Consider the following 27,276-nt stretch of genomic DNA (forward strand, 5'->3'; position numbering starts at 1 on the left):
GGAGGCCACTAGATGGCAACAAAGAAATACAGAAAATTCTCACTGTTGCTTTAGTGGTCTGTATTATGCAGCCTGGATAGGGTAACCCTAATAAAGCACAAAGAGCCAATTTGGTGTGGTGAAGGCCTCAGGATGGAAACCCAGAGACCCTGAGTTCTAGTCCTGTCTTAGACACAAAGTCAGCTGACTTGGGCCAATTACTTTCTCCCTCAACCCTGGGAAGCAGGCAATGGCAAACCCCTTCTGAAATCTTGCCAAGAAAACTACAGGGAATCATCCAAGCAGTTGCCAGGACTCAACACTGAGTTGATGGCATAAAATAACAACAACACAGTTGGGTAGGTTCCCACAGACATAAATCAATTTAAAGACCACCCTGGCTGGGAAAATTCATTGCCCTAAACCACAAACAAACCATATTACTACAGTGGTTGAATTCAGTGAAGGAAGAGGAGGAGGAGGATCTTTCAGCAAGGCAGTAACAAGCAAGTTAAAGGTAACTAATTTCAAAAACAACCAGTAATTGTAACCCTTTACACAATAAAACCAGAAATGCAAAATTAAGCCTATATCAATTAGGTAGAGTTTTAGTATTTCTTGCCGCGTCTGTTTCCTGACCTGGCCTACTTTGAATAATCCCCCCAAAGGATTATTTTTCTTGTGGGCATCTAGTAATATGAGTTTTTAATCCATCTGGAATTTTTCTCATCTTAAAAATGGGGGCACAGCACCCATTCTTGTACAACTATTTCCCAATAATAGAAACAGGCCACACCATTATGAAGCCAGTGGCATCAATATATGACGGCAGAGGAGGAGTTGTATCCCCTTGCTGACCACTCCTTGCCCCACCTGATCTCATGTGTTTTGGACTACCATCTAAGGCAGTGTTTCTCAACCTTGGCAACTGGGGATTGCCAACCCTAGCTGGCTAGGGAATTCTGGGAGTTGAAGTCCACACATCTTAAAGTTGCCAAGGTTGAGAAACACTGATCAAAGGGATGCAAAAATCTCATCAATTTCTATTTGGCAGGAAATAGTTAATGTTTTCCAGATCACTTTGTTACCATGTCTAGCATTATCTGGATTTTTACAGCTCAGAGGTGGTGGCCCAAATATGAGCTCCAGTAGAAGCCACAAGGAGTGTAGAAGAATGGAGGGGAGGATGACCTGCCATCACTGCTGCTCTTACTACCTTCTCCATGGCTGCTTTTGAATCATCCATAGCAGCAACAACAGCATACACTGGAAGCAGAGCCCTTGAGGAAAGAGTAAGCAGTCATCCTGACAACTGATAGATGGCAGCAAGAGAATCCAGAAAAATCTTGTTCCCTTTTGGCCAGCCACTAGTTAAAATCTCATTTGCTACCACCTTTGTATGGGTTACCAAAGATCTATAAAGAATCTATTCCATTATATCTGATCTTGAGTGCCATTGGTTCTCCTATGTATCATGTTGACAAATACCTAGCTGCACTTTTGCAACCTTACACTGGACTTACGTCAACATATACTAAGGATTCAACCCACTTCACTGAGAAACTTAACAAGCTCAGTCTTAGACCAGATTATGATTGATCAGTTTTGATGTGGTTTCCCTTTTTACCAAAGTGCTGATTAAGGAGATGTTGTTATGTATTAAGGAAATCTTTTCCAAAGGCATTACCAATTTATCCCATAATTGCCTATCAATTATTTCCAATGAAACAAGAAATTTTATGAGCAAATTGAAGGGGTTGCCATGGGCAATTTTAACCAATTTCTACATGGAGAAATTTGAATAATGGGCAGTAGACACTGTGCTTTTAAAATCATCCATTTGGATAGTATTTGGATGACACCTTTGTGATCTGCAGTTATGATGAGGAAGAGCTCAAGAAATTTCTTTGTTGTTGTTTATTCGTTTAGTCGCTTCCAACTCTTCGTGACTTCATGGACCACCCACGCCAGAGCTTCCTGTTGGCCGTCAACACCCCCAGCTCCCCCAGGGACGAGTCCGTCACCTCTAGAATATCATCCATCCATCTTGCCCTTGGTCGGCCCCTCTTCCTTTTGCCTTCCACTCTCCCTAGCATCAGCATCTTCTCTAGGGTGTCCTGTCTTCTCATTATGTGGCCAAAGTATTTCAGTTTTGCCTTTAATATCATTCCCTCAAGTGAGCAGTCTGGCTTAATTTCCTGGAGGATGGACTGGTTTGATCTTCTTGCAGTCCAAGGCACTCTCAGAATTTTCCTCCAACACCACAGTTCCAAAGCATCGATCTTCCTTCTCTCAGCCTTCCTTATGGTCCAGCTCTCGCAGCCATATGTTACTACGGGGAACACCATTGCTTTAACTATGCGGGCCTTTGTTGTCAGTGTGATGTCTCTGCTCTTAACTATTTTATCGAGATTTGTCATTGCTCTTCTCCCAAGGATTAAGCGTCTTCTGATTTCCTGACTGCAGTCAGCATCTGCAGTAATCTTTGCACCTAGGAATACAAAGTCTTTCACTGCTTCTACATTTTCTCCCTCTATTTGCCAGTTATCAATCAAGCTGGTTGCCATAATCTTGGTTTTTTTGAGGTTTAGCTGCAAGCCAGCTTTTGCACTTTCTTCTTTCACCTTCATCATAAGGCTGCTCAGTTCCTCTTCACTTTCAGCCATCAAAGTGGTATCATCTGCATATCTGAGATTGTTAATGTTTCTTCCAGAGATTTTAACTCCAGCCTTGGATTCCTCAAGCCCAGCATGTCGCATGATGTGTTCTGCATACAAGTTGAATAGGTAGGGTGAGAGTATACAACCCTGCCGTACTCCTTTCCCAATCTTAAACCAGTCTGTTGTTCCATGGCCTGTTCTTACTGTTGCTACTTGGTCGTTATACAGATTCCTCAGGGGGCAGACAAGATGAGTTGGTATCCACATACCGCTAAGAACTTGCCACAATTTGTTATGGTCCACACAGTCAAAGGCTTTAGAATAGTCAATAAAACAGAAATAGATGTTTTTCTGAAACTCCCTGGCTTTTTCCATGATCCAGCAGATACTGGCAATTTGGTCTCTAGTTCCTCTGCCTTTTCTAAACCCAGCTTGTACATCTGGCAATTCTCGCTCCATGAACTGCTGAAGTCTACCTTGCAGGATCTTGAGCATTACCTTACTGGCATGTGAAATGAGTGCCACTGTTCGATAGTTTGAACATTCTTTAGTGTTTCCCTTTTTTGGTATGGGGATATAAGTTGATTTTTTCCAGTCTGTTGGCCATTTTTGTGTTTTCCAAATTTGCTGGCATATAGCATGCATTACCTTGACAGCATCATCTTGCAAGATTTTGAACAGTTCAGCTGGGATGCCGTCGCCTCCTGCTGCCTTGTTATTAGCAATGCTTCTTAAGGCCCACTCAACCTCACTCTTCAGGATGTCTGGCTCTAGCTCACTGACCACACCATCAAAGCTATCCCCGATATTGTTATCCTTCCTATACAGGTCTTCTGTATATTCTTGCCACCTTTTCTTGATCTCTTCTTCTTCTGTTAGGTCCTTGCCATCTTTGTTTTTGATCATACCCATTTTTGCCTGGAATTTACCTCCAATGTTTCTAATTTTCTGGAAGAGGTCTCTTGTCCTTCCTATTCTATTGTCTTCTTCCACTTCCGCGCATTGCTTGTTTAAAAATAATTCCTTATCTCTTCTGGCTAACCTCTGGAATTTTGCATTTAATTGGGCATATCTCCCCCTATCACTGTTGCCTTTTGCTTTCCTTCTTTCTTGGGCTACTTCTAGTGTCTCAGCAGACAGCCATTTTGCCTTCTTGGTTTTCTCTTTCTTTGGGATGTATTTTGTTGCCGCCTCCTGAACAATGCTGCCAACTTCTGTCCAGAGTTCTTCCGGGACCCTATCTACTAAGTCCAGTCCCTTAAATCTATTCTTCACCTCCACTGCATATTCCTTAGGAATATTAGTGAGCTCATATCTAGCTGATCTGTGGGTCTTGCCTAATCTCTTTAGTCTGATCCTAAATTGTGCAAGAAGAAGTTCGTGATCTGAACTACAGTCAGCTCCAGGTCTTGTTTTTACCGACTGTACAGATGTCCGCCACCTTTGGCTGCAAAGGATGTAGTCAATCTGATTTCGGTGTTGTCCATCTGGTGAAGTCCACGTATAAAGCCGTCTCTTAGGTTGTTGAAAGAGAGTGTTTGTTATGCAGAGTGAATTGTCTTGGCAAAATTCTATCAGCCTATGTCCTGCTTCGTTTTGTTCTCCCAGGCCATACTTACCTGTAATTCCAGGTGTCATTTGACCGCCCACCTTAGCATTCCAGTCTCCTGTGATGAAAATAACATCTCTTTTAGGCGTGTTGTCCAGTAGGTGCTGCAGATCCTCATAGAACTGCTCTACTTCAGCTTCTTCAGCATTTGTGGTTGGGGCGTATATTTGGATCACTGTGATGTTAGATGGCTTGCCCTGAATTCGAATTGAGATCATTCTGTCGTTTTTTGGATTGTATCCAAGCACTGCTTTAGCCACTTGACTATTAATTATGAAGGCTACGCCATTTCTTCTGTGGTCCTCTTGTCCACAGTAGTAGATCTGGTGGTCGTTTGATGTGAAGTGGCCCATTCCAGTCCATTTCAGTTCACTGACGCCCAAAATGTCTATCTTTAATCTTGACATCTCCCCAATAACCACATCCAATTTGCCCTGGCTCATAGATCTTACATTCCAGGTTCCAATGGTGTGTTGATCCTTAGAACATCGGATTCGCCGTTCACCACCAGCACCGTCGGCTGCTAGCCATCCTTTCGGCTTTGAGCTAGCTGCGTCATCACGTCTGGGGCTAGTTGAACTCATCCTCTGTTCCTCCCCAGTAGCATTTTGACCATCTTCCGACCTGGGGGTCTCATCTTCCGATGGTATACCGACATATCTCTGGTTGTTCTGATCCATTTAGTTTTCATGGCAAGAATACTGGGGTGGGTTGCCATTACCTTCCCCAGGGATCGCATTTAGTCTGACCTCTCTGTCATGACCTTCCCGTCTTGGGTGGCCCTTCACGGTTTAGCTCATGGCATCATTGAGGTGCTCAAGCTCCAGCACCACGACAAGGTAACGATCCTTTGCTGAAGCAAGAAATTTCTGGAGTATCTGAATAACATCCACCCAAATACTCAGTTTACAATGGAAAAAGACAAGGGAGGCCAAGTAGCATTTTTTCAATGTTTTAATCATTAAAGGAAAATATCAACAACTAGGACATACAGTATAGTATACTGAAAACCAATACACACAGATCACTATTTAAATAAGAAGTCTAACTATCATCCCCACAATAGAAGTATCATTTAAACTCTCACTGAGTATTCTAGATGTATTTGTGAGCCTGAAAGACTATCCAATGAGTTGAGATACCTTGACAGCCTTTAAGGGCTAAAGGTTACTCTGCTGGTGAGATCAGACAAGTGATGCAATCCAACAGTGAAAATAACATCATATAAACATCTAAGGACAAACTACCCCCAGTAGAAAAGTGTTTCTCCCTTATATTGAGAAGGCTATAGACCGAACTGAAAAATTACTGGAGAAATACAATGTAAAAACTATCTACAAATCAACAAGAAAAATCCAGTAAATGTTTTGATCTCCTAAGGATGGCAGAAGTCCACTATTACCATTAGGAGTTTATCATATACCTTGCAGCTGCGGACAGGTATACATTGGAACTGCAAAACCTAGTTCCAGGCTGGCTAGAACAACACATCAGTGGTAGGTGAACGGGTGCTGCTATATAATGGGTATAAGATTCAATTTAAAGACACACAAGTAGTAGCAATCATGTCAAATCATTGCATAGCTCAGCTATTGAGATTTATAAACATCCCAACAATTTCAACAAGAAGGAAGAGTCTAAAGATGAACAAAGCCTGGTGTCCAGCTTTATATCACTCTATAATAAAACAGCTCTTAATTAACCAACACAATACAGAATCTACAGCAGTATCATCAAAAGAATAGTAAGCAGTAGTGTGTTTCAAAGACAGACCAATAAAAAATTAACTCCTTTGCAACTTCTTCAGATCAGACCAATTGCAAATTTACCTGGATGAAGAACAAATCAGAAACGGACTTTCCAGAATTTCAGTGACATGTTCCAATTAGAGATTAGTTCTGTTACAAATACAAGGGTTAACTCACTTCCTCCTGAGCTGCTGAGAAGTGCATTACAGAGCAGATCAGTTTACCTCTGAAGATACCAGCCACAGTTGCTGGTGAAATGTCAGGACACCAGATAATATTAACTCAGAAGCTCCTCACCATTGGATTGATGCTGGCTGTGAGAACCTGCATCAAGATTTATCTATCAATCAATCAAATTTGTAAGCTGCCTGACTCCCAATGATATATTAAAATTTCATATTGAAAGTTTTTGCCTATTGCAGACATAATCAATTGGCATAATATCCTCGTGATTACAGTACAGTGTGGGTACATACATTTGCAGAGGTAACTCTCAACCATTGATCAATAATGCTAATCATAACTGTAACTCCAAGTCATTGGGCAGGAAAAAGTAGATGTAATCAACTGGTTCACAAATCTCACTGCTAGGCAAAAACTTTTTACCCCATCTGAGAAGTTTGCTTTGAGACCTGGAAAGATATATTTATATTCCTGTGTGGAGCAGAAGATAACCAATCAAGATCAGTTTCTTTGTTCTACTGATCTCCAATTAAAAACTCTCAGTATTAACTCTTTAGCTGTGTTCACATACTACCCATGGTTTGCTTAACTGTGGTTTACTAAATAACAATTGGTTCATTTATAGAGCATAGTTTCTGGGTTCATACATACACAAACAAGCAAGTAATATTTTTATGACTCAGCACAGTGCCTAAAAATGTTGTCATGATCACCGTTGCGATGCTTGTGACAGCACAACGACTCACATAACAATACAGGGAAATGGGTGCCGGAGGATTAAGGGAAAAGGCAACGAGTTAACAAAAGAGAGCAACAGGTGCTGGCAACAAAGTAACAACTCTAGCCAGAGATGCGGAAGGAAGAGATACAATGTTGCAAAGAAGGTAATTGACAACGCCCGACCATGAGGCACACCCGAGCTGTCAAAAAGAATCACGAACCTAATCGCCCGGCAATGACCCATCACCGGCTGGGGAAAATGATCAAGAAACCACCTGAGGCACAGGAGGGGGCTCCACGACCCCTCACCCACTGGCAATGGGACAATCGGGGCTTGGGGCTCACCTGAAGTAAGGAGGGGTGGAGCGCTGACCGGCGCGGGCTATTTAAATCCCATTCCGGCGCGCTCCACTCACTCTCAGCTTTTCCTAAGGCATGCATTCTATACTCAATTAAAGCCAGAACCTAAAGCCTACATTAGCGTCTGTGTTTTACTGGGTAGCAGGCAGAGCCTGACATAAAGCTGAGAGTCACCACACCACAAATCACCAAGCTCCACCAGACGAAAATTTTTCCGCGGGAGGAACCAACTGGCGAGAAACGGAACCGGGGACAGCAATGGAGCCAGCACTTTGCACCAGAAGCGTGAAGGACGGCCCGCAAGAGGCAGAGGCGACCCGACAACGGCTGGAGGCAGCGCACCCCACAGGAGCCACGGACACCCTCCCTGCCCACACCGCACCCCAGTTCCAGACCTGGAGCCCCAACCCAGATGGGGGAACCCTGACGGAAGACGAGGTCGCAGACCAACAACTCACCTGGGCCAATGGATCCCGGACGGGAACACCCTACCCCAGCTGGGGGCTCCACTACCCAGAAACGCCCGAGCAGGAAGGCGCAAGACTATGTACCAGACAACATCTGGCAGCACCGACGTCAGACGACCAGGACACGCCAGACAGGGTCACGGCCCTAGAAGCCCGGGTACGATACCTTGAGCACCTGCTCCTGTCCCCGCCAGCGGCAGATGAGGACACAACCCTGAAAGCCAAGGTACGAGACCTGGAACACATGCTCCAGTCCCTGGCAACAATCGTCAGCGAGCGATCTAAGACTGAGGCAGCACAGGGGGTAAGAGGGGACCGGGGCAACATACCCACCCCATCTACAACCCCGAGCAGGAGGGGCCAAGCTCGAGACTCCACCGCAGGGGCTCGCGCCCCCAGACCAGTGGGAACCATCCTTCAACACCCACGGGGGGGGGGGGACCCGCAACACGGGAGGTTCGCAAAAGAATTCACCGTGCAATTTGACGGGAACCCCACGAAGCTGTCCTTCTTCTTAACCAACGCGAGGGACTACATAGCCCAATACGGACATTACTTTAGCACAGAAGCTGCCAAAATCTCAGGGTGGCCACCAGACTCCAGGATAGGGCTGCAGACTGGTACGTACAGTTGTACGAGTCCGGAGCCCCAGCCTTAACCAACTTTCATGACTTCCTCGCTGAGCTAAAACGTTATTTTAAGGACCCCCTGGCGAAGGAAAGGGCAAAGTGCACACTCCTAGCACTGCGGCAGGGCAAAAGAACGGTAGCCGACTACGCCCTCGAATTCAAGGTCCTCGCGGGCAAAATCACAGAATGGTCAGAGGCCACCCTGATCGATATGTTCAAATGTGGCCTCAACCGGGAGGTGCTCCAATGGGCACTCTACAGGGACGACCCGGCCTCCCTTCACAGGTGGATTTGTCTAGCCAGCAAAGCAGAACACACGCAGCGCACGTTCCTGCTTGCAACCGCAGAAGACAAAATCCCGCCCAGCACAAGAGGACCAGTCCCACAGCCGGGGCCAACCTGGCACACAGAACAGCAACGGAGGCTTGCCCGCGGGCAGTGCACTAAGTGCGGGAAAACGGGGCACCGAGCGGCAGATTGTTTCACGAACAGAGCAATGGATCACCCGCCCAGACCCACACCGAAGGCGCCGCATAAACCATCCAACCCCCCCCCCCCCCGACAGCTGACAGGAGCGTTAGCAATCCCGGATGAGGACGCAGATGCCTACCTCGCAGGGGACACGAGCGACGCCCAGGAACAGCCGGCGAGAAACGCTCCCCACCTGCTCTAAGCAGCGCCGCTGGGCAGGTGGTGAAGAAGAGGCACAACAACCCCAGGGTGAGTGATGACTGCTCCATCCTGGCAGGGACAATCAAACTCACTTACGGCCCCAGAACCATTGCGGCCGAAGCTCTGGTGGATTCTGGGTGCTCCAGAAATCTGATCCACCCTAACATTGTCACTGCACTCAAACTGCCCTCTTCCCCCCTCCCTAAACCGCTGGCGTTCCAACAACTAGACAGCTCCACAGCGGGGGGGAGACCGGCCACCCAGAGGACAGACATGGTCACCCTGACAATGGGCACCCACAAGGAATCAATAAACTTTGTGGTGACCCAGATAGGGAAACCCATAATAGTTTTGGGGATCCCATGGCTAACATGCAATAACCCACACATCGACTGGAGGACACGCTCCATCAAGTTCAAAGACGGCGTCTACCAGGCACCGACACTGGACAAACCACCTACTCTGACAGTGGGGAGGGCAGAGGCTGTTGCCCACAACAACGACCCCCCCCCAGAAGGACTACCAGAGCAATATGCAGACTTTGCAGATGTCTTCGGAGAAGAGGAGGCGGACCAATTACCCCCCCACCGCAAGACGGACTGCACAATTGAGCTGCTCCCAGACGTCCCCTTACCCAAACCCAAGATCTACCCCATGACCCAGAGAGAACTAGTGGCTCTGCAGGAATTCTTGGACAAGAACCTTTCCAGGGGCTTCATAGAACCAGCAAACTCGCTGGTTGGAGCACCCGTCCTATTTCAAGAAAAGAAGGACAGCACCTTAAGACTATGCACTGATTACCGCGGATTAAATTCCGCTTCCCTATCCAACAAATACCCACTACCCCTCATGAAGGACATGCTAGCACACCTGTCAAAAGGCAGGGTGTTCTCCAAACTCGACCTCCGAGAAGCATATTATCGAATCTGCATCAGGGAAGGGGACGAGTGGAAAACGGCATTCAACTGTCCCTTGGGCTCCTTTCAATATAAAGTACTGCCATTCGGCCTTGCGGGGGCTCCGGGGGTCTTCATGCAACTCATAAATGAGGTGCTGCATGAGCACCTATTCAAGGGCGTGCTGGTGTACCTGGATGATGTCCTCATCTACACGAGGATGCAGAAGGAACACGAAAGGTTGGTGTGGCAAGTCCTCACTAAACTACGAAAAGCCAAACTCTACGCTAAGCTGTCCAAGTGCGAATTTCACAAATCGCGCTTGGACTACCTAGAGTACAGAATCTCTGACAAAGGCGTAGAAATGGACCCCGCGAAGGTCCAGGCAGTTTTGAGTTGGGAACGCCCACGCACCAGGCGCCAACTTCAAAGCTTCCTTGGGTTTGCAAATTTCTATAGGTCCTTCGTGAGGGGGTTCGCGGAAATAGTTCTACCCTTAACGGATCTGCTCAAGACCAAGGGCGTCGGGGAGACACGCAAGGTAAAAACCCAGGGGCCATACTTAATTGGACTCCCGCCTGTCAAACGGCATTTGACAGGTTGAAAGTGCTGTTTACAGCGGAGCCAATCCTTGCGCACCCAGACCCCGAATGACCTTTTGTGGTGCAGGTGGACGCCTCTGACTTCTCAATAGGCGTCATCCTGCTGCAAAAGGATTCCACAGGAATCCTTAAGCCATGCGATCACCGTTGCGATGCTTGTGACAGCACAATGACTCACATAACAATACAGGGAAATGGGTGCCGGGGAATTAAGGGAAAAGGCAACGAGTTAACAAAAGAGAGCAACAGGTGCTGGCAACAAAGTAACGACTCTAGCCGGAGACGTGGAAGGAAGAGATACAATGTTGCAAAGAAGGTAATTGACAACGCCCGACCACGAGGCACACCCGAGCTGTCAAAAAGAATCACGAACCTAATTGCTTGGCAATGACCCATCACCGGCCGGGGAAAACGATCAAGAAACCACCCGAGGCACAGGAGGGGGCTCCACGACCCCTCACCCACTGGCAACGGGACAATCGGGGCTCGGGGCTCACCCGAAGTAAGGAGGGGTGGAGCGCTGACTGGCGCGGGCTATTTAAATCCCATTCCAGCGCGCTCCACTCACTCTCAGCTTTTCCTAAGGCATGCATTCTATACTCAATTAAAGCCAGAACCTAAAGCCTACATTAGTGTCTGCGTTTTATTGGGTAGCAGGCAAAGCCTGACAAATATCCAATTATGGTTTGTTAAGCTGATCTGCAGCACCTACTGGACAACACGCCTAAAAGAGATGTTATTTTCATCACAGGAGACTGGAATGCTAAGGTGGGCAGTCAAATGACACCTCGAATTACAGGTAAGTATGGCCTGGGAGAACAAAACGAAGCAGGACATAGGCTGATAGAATTTTGCCAAGACAATTCACTCTGCATAACAAACACTCTCTTCCAACAACCTAAGAGACGGCTTTACACATGGACTTCACCAGATGGACAACACCGAAATCAGATTGATTACATCCTTTGCAGCCAAAGGTGGCGGACATCTGTACAGTCGGTAAAAACTAGGCCTGGAGCTGACTGTAGTTCAGACCATGAACTTCTTCTTGCACAATTTAGGATCAGACTAAAGAGATTAGGGAAGACCCACAGATCAGCTAGATATGAGCTCACGAATATTCCTAAGGAATATGCAGTGGAGGTGAAGAATAGATTTAAGGGACTGGACTTAGTAGATAGGGTCCCGGAAGAACTCTGGACAGAAGTTGGCAGCATTGTTCAGGAGGCGGCAACAAAATACATCCCAAAGAAAGAGAAAACCAAGAAGGCAAAATGGCTGTCTGCTGAGACACTAGAAGTAGCCCAAGAAAGAAGGAAAGCAAAAGGCAACAGCGATAGGGGGAGATATGCCCAATTAAATGCAAAATTCCAGAGGTTAGCCAGAAGAGATAAGGAATTATTTTTAAACAAGCAATGCGCGGAAGTGGAAGAAGACAATAGAATAGGAAGGACAAGAGACCTCTTCCAGAAAATTAGAAACATTGGAGGTAAATTCCAGGCAAAAATGGGTATGATCAAAAACAAAGATGGCAAGGACCTAACAGAAGAAGAAGAGATCAAGAAAAGGTGGCAAGAATATACAGAAGACCTGTATAGGAAGGATAACAATATCGGGGATAGCTTTGACGGTGTGGTCAGTGAGCTAGAGCCAGACATCCTGAAGAGTGAGGTTGAATGGGCCTTAAGAAGCATTGCTAATAACAAGGCAGCAGGAGAAGACGGCATCCCAGCTGAACTGTTCAAAATCTTGCAAGATGATGCTGTCAAGGTAATGCATGCTATATGCCAGCAAATTTGGAAAACACAAGAATGGCCATCAGATTGGAAAAAATCAACTTATATCCCCATACCAAAAAAGGGGAACACTAAAGAATGTTCAAACTATCGAACAGTGGCACTCATTTCACATGCCAGTAAGGTAATGCTCAAGATCCTGCAAGGTAGACTTCAGCAGTTCATGGAGAGAGAATTGCCAGATGTACAGGCTGGGTTTAGAAAAGGCAGAGGAACTAGAGACCAAATTGCCAATATCCGCTGGATAATGGAAAAAGCCAGGGAGTTTCAGAAAAACATCTATTTCTGTTTTATTGACTATTCTAAAGCCTTTGACTGTGTGGACCATAACAAATTGTGGCAAGTTCTTAGTGGTATGGGGATACCAAGTCATCTTGTATGCCTCCTGAAGAATCTGTATAACGACCAAGTAGCAACAGTAAGAACAGACCACGGAACAACGGACTGGTTTAAGATTGGGAAAGGAGTACGGCAGGGCTGTATACTCTCACCCTGCATACCTATTCAACTTGTATGCAGAACACATCATGCGACAAGCTGGTCTTGAGGAATCCAAGGCTGGAGTTAAAATCTCTGGAAGAAACATTAACAATCTCAGATATGCAGATGATACCACTTTGATGGCTGAAAGTGAAGAGGAACTGAGGAGCCTTATGATGAAGGTGAAAGAAGAAAGTGCAAAAGCTGGCTTGCAGCTAAACCTCAAAAAAACCAAGATTATGGCAACCAGCTTGATTGATAACTGGCAAATAGAGGGAGAAAATGTAGAAGCAGTGAAAGACTTTGTATTCCTAGGTGCAAAGATTACTGCAGATGCTGACTGCAGTCAGGAAATCAGAAGACGCTTAATCCTTGGGAGAAGAGCAATGACAAATCTCGATAAAATAGTTAAGAGCAGAGACATCACACTGACAACAAAGGCCCGCATAGTTAAAGCAATGGTGTTCCCTGTAGTAACATATGGCTGCGAGAGCTGGACCATAAGGAAGGCTGAGCGAAGGAAGATCGATGCTTTTGAACTGTGGTGTTGGAGGAAAATTCTGAGAGTGCCTTGGACTGCAAGAAGATCAAACCAGTCCATCCTCCAGGAAATAAAGCCAGACTGCTCACTTGAGGGAATGATATTAAAGGCAAAACTGAAATACTTTGGCCACATAATGAGAAGACAGGACACCCTGGAGAAGATGCTGATGCTAGGGAGAGTGGAAGGCAAAAGGAAGAGGGGCCGACCAAGGGCAAGATGGATGGATGATATTCTAGAGGTGACGGACTCGTCCCTGGGGGAGCTGGGGGTGTTGACGACCGACAGGAAGCTCTGGCGTGGGCTGGTCCATGAAGTCATGAAGAGTCGGAAGCGACTAAACGAATAAACAACAACAAGCAAAACATGGGTTAGTGCAATGCTTGCCCAAGGCTTGTGCATGCTTCAAACACTTTGGAAGAAATGCTTCAGATTTCATATAGATATGAGCATACCACCTCCGTGTAAGCCTGAAAAAAAAAAGGCACAACTGTGATTCCTTAAAGCAGCTGTACCTTTTTCCAGAGTGCACAGAAACTTGAAAAAAGATAAGATGCTGTACAGAATAGCAAGGAGATGACATGCTTGTGCTCGGGTGAGGTTTAAAATACTTTTTCTAAATCATCTTTAAAGTACGCACAACTGTACGTACCCAGGCAGAGTGGAATTGCCATGGAAAGGGAAATTTTGAAAAGCACAGTACTGGACTAAGGTTGCTTATTATATAACACTGCTAGATTAAGAGCACAAATTGGGGGATTTATTAATCCATTAACATCTTTAAGGTACAGTACATATTGTTTTGTAATGGCACAGTGTTACAAAAGTACACAAAATCTTTTGTTCTTACTGACCAAGGTGTTTTGGAATTCTGAAGCACATACTGCTTAAAACATTGGATAGCTGTTTTTCAATACTGTATGATTTTGAATTTTTGATAATTAGCTTTTAAATTCAGTACTTTTTCAATGTTAGCTATAAACCTAGCTATACATAGAAACTGAAAATTTGTGATGACAGCAATTTAAAGGAGGTCCCCCAAGATCCAGATGGCCCCACTCTGCTGTTGTTTAGAATTGCTGTGAAGACCTGACTCTTCACCCAGGCCTTTGGCAAGAGAGAGTGAGACCCCTCACTCCATCATGTTTGCCATCTTTTATTTTTTATTTTTTATTTTTTATCTTTTATCTTCTATTGATTTTATTGTGATCTCTTTGTTTGATTGTTGTGAGCTGCCCAGAGTTGTTGAGAGTTGAGCAACATACAAGTTTAATAAATTATTATTAGTAGTAGTAGTAGTACAGTAGTAGGGTTTTTAATTGTAGTTGGAGATGATGGTAAAATGGTCTTGCAGATTACTGGATAATGAGCAAAATACTCTGGTGCTAAAAAGCCTCTTACAGAAGTAGGAAGAATTCTGGAATAACTAAACGAAGTAAGCATATAGTTGAAATAACTCATAAATGTTGCAATTAGTTGTTTCTTTTAATTACATTTTTGCATCTTTAACAATAGTCAAGAACTAGAAATTAATCTAGTGAAGTTTCAATGGCATTAGAATCTCCATGTACCAAACAATTTATGTCTGACTGCTGTTGAAAGCATAAAAAGAAGAGTATTTTTAATGTATTGGATGCTTGGATGCTGGATTCAGAACATTTTAAACTATAGGATATATTCACCATAACATGCTAACTCATAGGTAACCTAACCATGATTTTGTCATGTGTACACACATACACATAGTGTATCTCCTTATCATACACATAGTGTATCTCCTTATCACATAATAATTTTTAAAAAGTATTTCTCCCTACTTAGTAATAACTTTTGAAATTGCAGTTTATACCTATGAATTGACACAGCTTTGTACTCTTATATTTTCACCCTACTTCTGCTCAGTTTACAATATTTAGCAGTCAGTGTATTTCTGTCAAGACTGGACTCAAACCTAGATGCCTATAGTGGGCATCCACTACTACTATTTCCAGAATCCTAGGTATAAATTGACATTTGTAAATGCTAGCATTGCCCAACTTTCACTGGCAATTCTCATCTTAAACTCAACCCAAACTACAAAGCATATGGCAACAACACTTGGCCTCATTTTTGTATTATTCTGCCTTTTTAGTCTTGTGAGTTCTGGAAAACATTAAAACTTGCACAATATTTTTAACATTCTGATTGGGTAATAATAGCTGTTTATTTCTGATTGTTCAGAGATAGGGTGGCAGGGTGCGGTGAAAGCCAGAAAAGAGAGAAGAAACAGGCCAGAATATATTAAACTAATATTTTTATTAGGCCAATTGCGGCTTTACAAAATATTGTGAAATGTTTGGGTTTTCCAAAACTCTTATTCAACCACAGTGGTTTAAAAATAGGGGTGGGGGGGAAGAGGAAACAAAGCAGTCTTTTATAAAGGAGATAGACTTAAATTTAACTGGTAGACAGCTTGGTAATTCTTTTGGAGGGGGCTCTGTAGAGAAAGGTGGGAGGACTCAGTCTGATAGAAAATAAGCTTCAATGGCTATTATTCACAACCAAAGGGTTTACATTATTTCCCTAAAATGATTTAAGAGGGCTCTTGCAAAATAGGTAAACTGTCTCCCTATTGGAAAACTCTTTTTTTTCATGTAAATCTGCTAATCGATCATTGTAGCCTTTTTATAATTTATGCATCACTCTCAGCCTGAAAAACTCATAAAATGGCTTACAGAACAATAATATCCAGATCTTCCTGCCCTAGAGTTTACAGCCTAAAAAACACTACAAAGAAATAGCAAATAGATGAGAAAAAAATAATTAAAACAAGACCAGAATTGTTAGTTCTTAACAATTAATGACATATACTAGGAATTGCTGTGAATGAAATGGGCTCACCAGGGGGCCAGATGATAGTACACCCAGGAAAGGGGATACTCCTAAATATTCTCTCCATTCACCTAAATATATACTATTTATTTATCTCATAATACTTATAACCTGCCCTAATCCCAGAGGACTGTAGGTGGCACACATCATTTTTTAAAAAAAAAGCATAATTAATAACTAAGTTCAGGACAATATCAAAAAGAAAAAAAAACAGAAAAAAAAGATAAACTTCCAAATAGGTACAGTCAGTCAGCTGGGACTGGAAGCATGCAGTGGCCCGAAGTTTTGTGCAAGCCTAGATTTGTGCATGTGCCACCTCTTTTGCAGGAGCTGCATTGGCTGCCAATTTGCTTCCAGGTCCAATTCAATGTGCTGGTTATTACCTTTAAAGCCCTACATGGCTTGGGGTCAGGTTATTTGAAGGACCGCCTCACCCCAGTCACATCTACCTAGCCCACCAAAGCAGGGAGGCAGGGTATGCTGCGAGTCCCATCAATGAAGGAAGTACATCAAGTGGGACCGAGAAAAAGGGCCTTCTTTGTGGTGGCTCCCTCCCTATGGCATATCATTCCCCCAGATATAAGATTGCACCCTTTCTGGAAGGCCCTGAAGATGTGGCTTTGTCAGCAGGCCTGGGGACCCCAGGTCAATTCGAAGCCGATCAAGTGGTTAATTTGAGTGTATCTGTTGCTGCTGTGGGGGATGGGGGCTTATTGGTTTTTTATATTATGGATTTTAATTTTGTAAACTGCCTGGAGTCACTGTCCGTGAGTTGGGCAGCCATATAAACTTGTTCAATCCATCAATCAATAAATGTTGAAATAAAATTGCTTTAATCTGTTTAGGGAATATGTGACAAGTTGGTGACTGCACATATTTCTGGGAGGACAGCAGTCCCTATGTCTGGATTCTCCAAAGTGGTCAATATCAACCCCCAAGGGTTGAAAGGATTATCTGTTATTGTTGTTGTTGTTGTTATTCATAGTACTATTAGTTAAAGTACTATTTATTAAATTATTTTCATATAATAAGTGTTTGGGGGTCGATGAACCATCTGAAACTTCATGAAGGGGTTGATGAGCTGAAGAGTTTGGGGACCCCTGCCCTCAGTGGAGGCTATTAAACAGAATGCCTGCCATCTCACCCTTGCCCCACAAACCTTGTGAAGGGAGGGAACTTTCTGCAGTCCTCTCTTGATGTCTGGAATGGATAGACAGATTCAGCCCTGGCAAGCTGTTACCTGATGTATCCCAGTGCTGTGCCATGTATACCAGCACTTTGAATTGGGTCTAGAAGCCTACTAGCAACCAATGCAGAAACATCACTACAGCTGAAACTCTGTTTTAACAAGACTGTCCTGCCAATAATCCACCCACTGCATTTGTACAAATTGCAGCTTGTCTCCAAAGCAGCCCCATGTAGAGCCCATTGTAGTAGTCTAGTCAAGTGGTGATCAAGGCATGAGGTACTGAAGTCAGGGAAACCTGGTCCAGGTAAGGCCATTACTACTATACCAGCCAAAATTATGTATACCTCAGGGGGTGCACTACCCCATCTAGAGCAGCTACTGGGAATGATGTTATAGGAGTGCCAGTATGTGTACTTAAATGGTCTTAAAGATCAGATAAGATTCATCTCTCTGTGTGTGTGTGTGTGTGTGAGAGAGAGAGTATAGCCACCCCTCCCTCAAAAGTTAAGACTGGCTGTATGTTTTCTACCATCTCTGGAACAGATGATCTCACCGCTCTTCCAGAGGAGAAATGTAAGTTTCTTGCAATTTGATTTTCCTTTTCCTTCTAGATCAGAAGGCTTGGGGGCTTTCCACAGTACTGAATTAAAGTTATATCCACCTACCCTTGTGTAAGCACAAAATAATACCAACATAAAATTGTATTGTTAATCCCTATCCTGCTTCTATTGCATCTATTCAGAATCATAACTGGATGATGCTGTCCTGATAGTGAATGTGCCACTCATTACAGGCAAGGTGATTGGGTTTCTCATATGGCTTGGCACTGTCCCCCATCACCATGTCACCAACCAGAGGTGAAAACAACAACACCCATCAAGGCACTGCAGCAGGAATGAAGGTTTGATTTCTCTACATTGATTTGTCTGCACCTCTTCCTTCATCTCAATAGTAAAGGAACGAGCAGTTGAGAAATATGCCACAGAATAACACTTGGTAGAACAGCCATGAATGGCTTGGAGAAGATATTCAAATGCTGTGATGTGATGTGATGTGTCTATACCTATAGACCAGAATAGTGGAAACAATGGTATTCCCTGTGACACTCTATGGAAGCAAAAGTTGGGTTCTGAAGAAGCATGATAAGAAGAGTATTGACGCTTTTGAACTTTGGTGTTGGAGAAGACTCCTGAGAATACTATGGACAGCGAAGAAAACAAACAAATGGATCATGGAAGCCTACTAGGTACCAAAGCAGCAACATCAGTACAGCCGAAACTCTGTTTTGACAAGACTGTCCTGCCAATAATCTGCCCACTGCATCAAATTGCAGCTAGTCTCCAAAGGCAGCCCCAAGTAGAGACCATTGTAGTAGTCTAGTCAAGTGGTGATCAAGGCATGAGTTACTGAGGTCAGGGAAACCTGGTCCAGGTCAGACAGACAGAAACTTTATTTCGGTCATTGACCAGTAAAACGCATCCTATAAACAAGCAACATTATGCCCTAATATCAATAACTGTTGGCAACCATTTGTGGGCAAAGCTTACACATAATGTAGCAGAATTTTGCTACTTTCAGAGAAATATATTTACCTTGGTTGTTTAACAGATAAGTAAAAATTATCAGAGTGCTCCAGTAATTTAAATAAAAGGGGGGTATGGAGAACTCTGGATTGATTTGTTTGATGATCCATTTTTCTGTTTACTTGGCAATCCATGGTATTCTCAGGGGTCTTTTCCAACACCAAAGTTCAAAAGCATCAACACCCTTTTTCTCCTGCTTCTTCCAACTTTTGCTTCCATAGACTGTCACAAGGAAAACCATTGCCTGCACCTTCTGATCTTTGCAGATCAGAATAGACACATCCCTGTATTTGAGTATCCTAGTGTAAACCACTTCCGAAATCTTGCCAGGAAAACTGCAGGGACTTGTCCAAGCAGTTGCCAGGAGTCAAAAACTGACTTGAAGGCACAAAAACAAAAGAAAAACTTGAAGAAGGGACAGGGCTTAGACAGCCCGTTGGGTGAAGGGACTGTTAGATTTTTTATTTCCTTACCAGGTTTGTTTCTGAGCCAGGACCAAAGAAACAGGCGGTTGTATGAAATTAAGTTCTTTATTTTTCACCCAAGAGCAAAAGCAATGACAGCAAGCTCTTAGGTGGGCGATCACACAGGACCCCCTCCTTACAGCACATTATATACATTCCAGTCAACTTTTCCTTTAGGATACCACCCCTTACTCAGTTACCCATACTCCACCTTAGCATCATTCCATATTAGGAATTTTCTTCCTTCACTCTTCTTAACATCACTCCATATAAGGGACGTCCTTCCCTCCTTGCTAGGGCCCCTTGACCATTATTAAACAATACCTTTCCTCTGGAGAAGCTACCCCTGGAATGTACACCTTATCTTGTTTCTATGGGCACAGCTATCTATCAAGGCCTGTTAGAAAAGAAGAGTAAGGAAGCCAACACAACTCTTCAAGGAAATAAAACATAGTTTCAGAGCCATAATAAAAGTGTAAATGTTCTAAGATATTAATACTAAATATAAAATATATGAAAATAAAATATATTTGTATTTAAGTTCTATATATGTAAAACCTTCTATCAGGACAATCACAGGTGCTAATTGTTAGACTTTCCCTTTCCCTCAAGGCTTGACCACAGTGATCTGTTCTAAGCAGGGGTATTTCAATGGAAAAATATTTGAAAAAAATTATGAAAAATATGTATCTCTAAATTTCCTGTAAAATTATATGTTACTGTAGCTATCCATTTCTTTCCACTGTAAAAACCAGTTCTCATGACAACTTAATAGTATATGGTAATTTTAAGTTGCTTTTTTAAAATGTTTCCTTAAATAAATGGGTACTTTCTAATTTGGATGACTGCCCATTGAAAAATTAGAACCAACCTAATCACATAGAACAGGTCTTGGAATCAGGTAAATTATACAATCTGAAAAAACAGCTGGTGGGAGTTCAATTAAGGATTATTTTTTATTCACTGCTCAAAAATACCAAGAGCTGTTAATTGACAAAGAGCTGAATATTTCTTTAAATATATTTAGCAGTAAGAAAATGTTGCTTTTGTGTATGTAATCATTTTTATTAATTTTTTATATGAAAGTAAAAAAGGAAATGTTTCAGGAAGTTCAGTGAAAGAAATGTTGGTTATGAAGAATTTAAGATGGTGGAAGGAAATGGGCCATGTGAGAATTCAGCAGTGGCTATCAAGAAATAGTATGAAATAAAGCAAACGATAGGACAAAGAGATTGATTAAACTTCACTGACATTCATAAGCACAAAACATACTGCTGCTTCATTGCTCAGGATGTGCTACAGTTCAGATTACCTGATAGTCCAGAATATTATATTCTAAGATTTTGAAATTATTTTAGTAATACAAGAAACCTGAAGAACATAGAATTTGAATTCCAGTTTGATATGGGTGTTCCAGACATTCAATATTCTGCAGTTATATTTTCTGGAGGATTTTCTAATGATTCTTTTCAGAATCTCAAGATTTTTTTTTAAATATTATTTGTGAAACTCTACTGTCTAGCCAAGCCCTGTAGAAGTGAGTAAAATTAAATCCCCGTTGCATGTCTCTGGTTCCACTAGGAATTTTTTAAAGTATACTTTTGAATTTTGTTATTGATATAGGTCTCTCTGGGATATGAAATGTACAGTAAAAATAGTGTCATACATTGTATGTATCCTGAACATACTCTCTGAGGTAAAAAAGTGTATTCCTCTCTTTTTACTAAAACACAATTCTATTACTGCTTAAATTAGGCAAAAATAGTATCAGAAGATAACAGAGTTAGCTAAGCATGGCAGAGCATTCAATCAAACAGATTTTTACACAAAGGCTTGTAACTAAATATGCTTCTCTGAACCATATGCAGGGCTCACTTATCTGCATCGTAGAGACTCAACTGCTCATTCTGGTTAGCCAAAATGGTTTCAGCATGAATTTCCTTTTTATACTCCTCTTAGTCTAATAATTTAATATACATATCATTTTCCTTATAATTTTAAAATGAGAAGTTTAGGGAGCAAGAGAAGAATCAAAGATAGCATGAACTTGAGAGGAAGCCGAACCATTTGATTTATTTGAAAGTTCAGAACTTTCCTAAGTTAAATGGAGGATATCTCCCAGCAAAACTGAAATACTTTGGCCACATAATGAGAAGACAGGACACCCTGGAGAAGATGCTGATGCTAGGGAGAGTGGAAGGCAAAAGGAAGAGGGGCCGACCAAGGTCAAGGTGGATGGATGACGGACTCGTCCCTGAGGGAGCTGGGGGTGTTGACCGACAGGAAGCTCTGGCGTGGGCTGGTCCACGAAGTCACAAAGAGTCGGAAGCAACTGAACGAATAAACAAAAATCCCCCAGCAGAGAAGTTTTTTGGGGGGCTGCCAAACAGACACTTCGGAAATGCCGGGCATTTTATGGGCACTTTCACAGAATGTATATCATGATGGGGTTACAGCAGTGTTTCTCAATCCCAGAGCCTTTAGGATTTGTGGACTTCAACTCCCAGAATTCCCCAGTCAGCAATGCTCACTCGGAAATTCTGGGAGTTGAAGTACCCTCATTTAAAGGCTTTGAGATTGAGAAACACTGGGCTAGACGGTTACAAAACCTGCTTTTATCAGAAGGGAAAAAAATGCACTCCATATCAGCCTCTCCACCTTCCTTGGATGCTCTCTATCCCCTTCGCTTATCTTTCTCTTTCGTGGAGGCAGAGGGGCACTCACGCTTCCAAACAAAGGAATGGGCTGCAGCGACAGACTATTTTCTTTTTTAAACTGCCTCTTTCTCTCAACCTCACTTAATTCGGGCTTTCTTCCAACAGGATCTCTCATGCTGTACTGGTTCTACCATAAAAGACAGGATATCTTTCAGGGGGTGGCATTCAGGGCGTGACAGTTTGGTCTTGTTCTGGCAGGTTTTAAGTTGTCAGGAGTTTAAAAGTTCGAAGTCTTTCGGTTTCATACGTTTTTCTGATGTTTATCTCTAACGCGGCATCCGCTACCAACTGAGTATATAAGAAGGGAGCCTTCCAGGTCATCCTAATCCACTCTGCGTTTTCCACCCACTGGCTGGACACTCCAGGTTCTTCCCGCCACACTCAAGACTTAAGCGCGCCAACACCAGTGCACCACGGCTGCATCTGTGGGGAGTGTTCGTGCTCCGAGGTCAGAGCTAGGAGGTAGGAGAGAGAGAAAGCGTGCTGTGGTCCTTCCAGATTCTGAGTGCAGGCCTCATCGCAATAGTCCCGATATTCTTTCCCGAAGTCCCCAAAGGGAGGTGAGTATGCTGATCTATATCTGTATATCAGCTATGATTAGAAAAGCTGTCTGCCCCCGCTGTTTCCTCCGGGGCTGAGGAAGGAGGTTCTCAGGCAGTGTTTTTCAAACTTGGCAACTTTTAAAATGTGTGGACTTCAACTCCCAGAGTTCCCCAGATGAAGTCCCCCCCATCTTAAAGTTGCCAACTTTGAAAAAAACTGTTCTAAGACAACTGTCCTAGGAGTTTTCCTTAACGCAAAGATCAGGTATTTTGTAAAAGTAATGGGTTTTAATTTTATGTGTGTGTCTTCGAGTCAGTTTTTGACTCCTTGTGACTGCTTGGACTAGCAGTTTTCTTGGCAAGAATTTTCAGAAGTGGTTTGCCCTTGCCCCCACCTTAGAGCTGAAAGAGAGTGATTAGCACAAGGTCATCCCTCTGGCTTCATGGCTAAAGTGGGACTAGAACTGACCATCTCCCATTTCTAGCCTGGTGCCTTAACCACTACTGTTGTTTATTCGTTTGGTCGCTTCCGACTTTTCGTGACTTCATGGACCAGCCCACGCCAGAGCTTCCTGTCGGTCATCAACACCCCCAGCTCCCCCAGGGACGAGTCCGTCACCTCTAGAATATCATCCATCCACCTTGCCCTTGGTCAGCCCCTCTTCCTTTTGCCCTCCACTCTCCCATTTTTGCCTGGAATTTACCTCCAATGTTTCTAATTTTCTGGAAGAGGTCTCTTGTCCTTCCTATTCTATTGTTTTCTTCCACTTCCGCGCATTGCTTGTTTAAAAATAATTCCTTATCTCTTCTGGCTAACCTCTGGAATTTTGCATTTAATTGGGCATATCTCCCCCTATCACTGTTGCCTTTTTCTTTCCTTCTTTCTTGGGCTACTTCTAGTGTCTCAGCAGACAGCCTTTTTGCCTTCTTGGTTTTCTTTTTCTTTGGGATGTATTTTGTTGCCTCCTCCTGAACATTGTTGTGAACTTCTGTCCATAGTTCTTCCGTGACCCCATCTACTAAATCTAGTCCCTTAAATCTGTTCTTCATCTCCACTGCATATTCATTAGGAATATTAGTGAATTCCAGAGGCTAACCAGAAGAGATAAGGAATTATTTTTAAACAAGCAATGCACGGAAGTGGAAGAAAACAATAGAATAGGAAGGACAAGAGACCTCTTCCAGAAAATTAGAAACATTGGAGGTAAATTCCAGGCAAAAATGGGTATGATCAAAAACAAAGATGGCAAGGACGTAACAGAAGAGGAAGAGTTCAAGAAAAATGGCAAGAATATATGGAAGATCTGTGTAGGAAGGATAATAATATGAGGGACAGCTTTCACGGTGTGGTCAGTGAGTTAGAGCCAAACATCCTGAAGAGTGAGGTTGAATGGGCCTTAAGAAGCATTGCTAATAACAAGGCAGCAGGAGACGATGGTATCCCAGCTGAACTGTTCAAAATCTTGCAAGATGATGCTGTAAAGGTAATCCATGCCTTATGTCAGCAACTTTGGAAAACACAAGAATGGCCATCAGATTGGAAAAAATCAACTTATATCCCCATACCAAAAAAGGGAAACACTAAAGAATGTTCAAACTATCGAACAGTGGCACTTATTTCACATGCCAGCAAGGTAATGCTCAAGAACTTGCAAGGTAGACTCCAGCAATTCATGGAGCAAGAATTGCCAGATGTATAAGCTGCGTTTTGAAAAGGCAGAGGAACTAGGGACCAAATTGCCAATATCTGCTGGATAGTGGCAAAAGCCAGGGAGTTTCAGAAAAACATCTATTTCTGTTTTATTGACTATTCTAAAGCCTTTGACTGTGTGGACCATAACAAATTGTGGCAAGTTCTTAGCGGTATGGGGATACCAAGTCATCTTATCTGCCCCCTGAGGAATCTGTATAACGACCAAGTAGCAACAGTAAGAACAGACCACGGAACAACGGACTGGTTTAAGATTGGGAAAGGAGTACGGCAGGGCTGTATACTCTCATCCTACCTATTCAACTTGTACGCAGAACACGTCATGCGACTTGCTGGGCTTGAGGAATCCAAGGCTGGGGTTAAAATCACTGGAAGAAACATTAACAGTCTCAGATATGCAGATGATACCACTTCGATGGCTGAAAGCAAAGAGGAACTGAGGAGCCTTATGATGAAGGTGAAAGAAGAAAGTGCAAAAGCTGGCTTGCAGCTAAACCTCAAAAAAACCAAGGTTATGACAACCAGCTTGATTGGCAAACAGAGGGAGAAAATGTAGAAGCAGTGAAAGACTTTGTATTTCTAGGTGCGAAGATTACTGCCGATGCTGACTGCAGTCAGGAAATCAGAAGACACTTAATCCTTGGGATAAGAGCAATGACAAATTTCAATAAAATAGTTAAGAGCAGAGACATCACACCGACAACAAAGGTTCGCATAGTTAAAGCAATGATGTTCCCCGTAGTAACATATGGCTGCGAGAGCTGGACCATAAGGAAGGCTGAGAGAAGGAAGATAGATGCTTTGGAACTGTGGTGTTGGAGGAAAATTCTGAGAGTGCCTTGGACTGCAAGAAGATCAAACCAGTCCATCCTCCAGGAAAGAAAGCCAGACTGCTCACTTGAGGGAACGATATTAAAGGCAAAACTGAAGTATTTTGGCCACATAATGAGAAGACAGGACACCCTGGAGAAGATGCTGATGCTAAGGAGAGTGGAGGGCAAAAGGAAGAGGGGCCGACCAAGGGCAAGATGGATGGATGATATTCTAGAGGTGACGGACTCGTCCCTGGAGGAGCTGGGGGTGTTGACAACCGACAGGAAGCTCTGGCATGGGCTGGTCCATGAAGTCACGAAGAGTCGGAATCGACTGAATGAATAAACAACAAAACAACACACATACCGCTCCAGTATGTAAATTGCTAGGGTCTACTGATTTATTATTATAGATCAGTGGTTCCCAAGCTTTTTGGCACCAGGGACCGGCTTTGCGGAAGACAATTTTTCCATGGACCCAGGGGGATAGTTTCGGGATGATTCAGCCCTTCCTCTTTTTCCCGACCTTTTATTCTTTTTTCTTTGTGCCGTTTGGAGATAGCAGCCAATGAGCTTGCTTTCTCTGACAGGAGGTGGAGCTCAGGCAGTAATGCGAGCGATGGGGAGCACTGTAAATACTCACGCTGTAAAATCGCTCAGTCACCTACCGCTCACCTCCTGCTTTGTGGCCTGGCTCCTAACAGGCCCTGGACCGGTACTGGTCTGTGGCCCAGGGATTGGGGACCCCTGTTATAGATGTTCTTGATAATGACTCTTATCTGTGTTAAATGTTGCCTTGTAAAAAGCATTTGGGGACATTTTTTCCCAAACCTTTATTTTTGGCACAATGGATAATTAAAATCTTCTTTCTGCTAACACAACTACTTTTTTCCCCCCAGCAGAGTAGTAAATCAGGGCTTGAGGCAAGGGCTAACGTCTAAAAAAAAATCACACCTCCTGTTTTCCTATGGAATGTTAAACAAACTGAGAGATACTACACAATTTAGCCTGGCTTCTTGGCTTGACTTGGCTCACCCAGATAAAAATCTTTGTTGCAGATAAGAGTGAAGCCATTCCAAACATTTCTATAGTGCTTCTACACTGTTAGTGAGACAGTGCAAATGACTTTTGTACCTTTGATAATTTAAATTCATTGTTTTATCTTTCCACATATTAATGGGTTGTAGGTCTGGCACTTAATGGCCTTAAAGCCATATGGTTATTATAGGTTATATAACTGGCATTTTTGGTCTGAAAACAACTGGTTCCTGCCTAAGCCCTTACAGATGAAATGTTAGGTGAGTGAAGAATAAATGTTCTCTTTACCTTCAAACAAAGTAAAAAAGTTCAGGAAAATTAGTAACTAGTTATGCCAGTATCTTGGAAGATTCTTGAGCACATCATAAAGTGATCAATCTGTAAATATTTGAAAACCATGTGGCAATTATTAGAAATTTTCAACAATAAATCCTGCCAGGTTATCTCATTTTTTGGTTAATTAACTTCCTTCCTATATGCTAGGAATGCTCAGGACATTCTTGAGGATTTCAAAAGAGCATCCCATGAAATTCTGATAACCAACCCAGCTAATCGTGGCCTGGATGGCACGAATATTAGATGAATCCACAGCTGGCTTGAAAATGTTATTTAAATAATTCATCAAACTGAAAGGATATATTGGGCAAGTGTTATACAGAGTTCAGCCCTTGGCTGACTTTGCTTCATGTGGGAATATCCTTCACGTGTGGAATAGATCAAACATGTACAGCGGGAGGCCCCTGAGCTGTAGGTGGCCTCCAAAAGTATATTTAGCTCTTAGAGTCCTTCAGAGTTACTGCCAAATTGTATTTTTTAATGCTAAGTAAGTTGTATGTAGATTAAATAAAATTTAGTCTTGTCTTATATTTTAGAGTGTGGTCTCTGTATGCCACTTCAAATAAAAGTGCAGTCAAAGGCTTTGAAAAAGTTGTCCATCCTTGGTGTACTTGAATTCAATTAACTGTTAGTAGTGACTGCTTTATTCTCTCTGCCCCTGTCCCTCAAAC

This window comes from Candoia aspera, chromosome 4 (assembly GCF_035149785.1).
Source record: "Candoia aspera isolate rCanAsp1 chromosome 4, rCanAsp1.hap2, whole genome shotgun sequence".
Classification (NCBI taxonomy): domain Eukaryota; kingdom Metazoa; phylum Chordata; class Lepidosauria; order Squamata; family Boidae; genus Candoia; species Candoia aspera.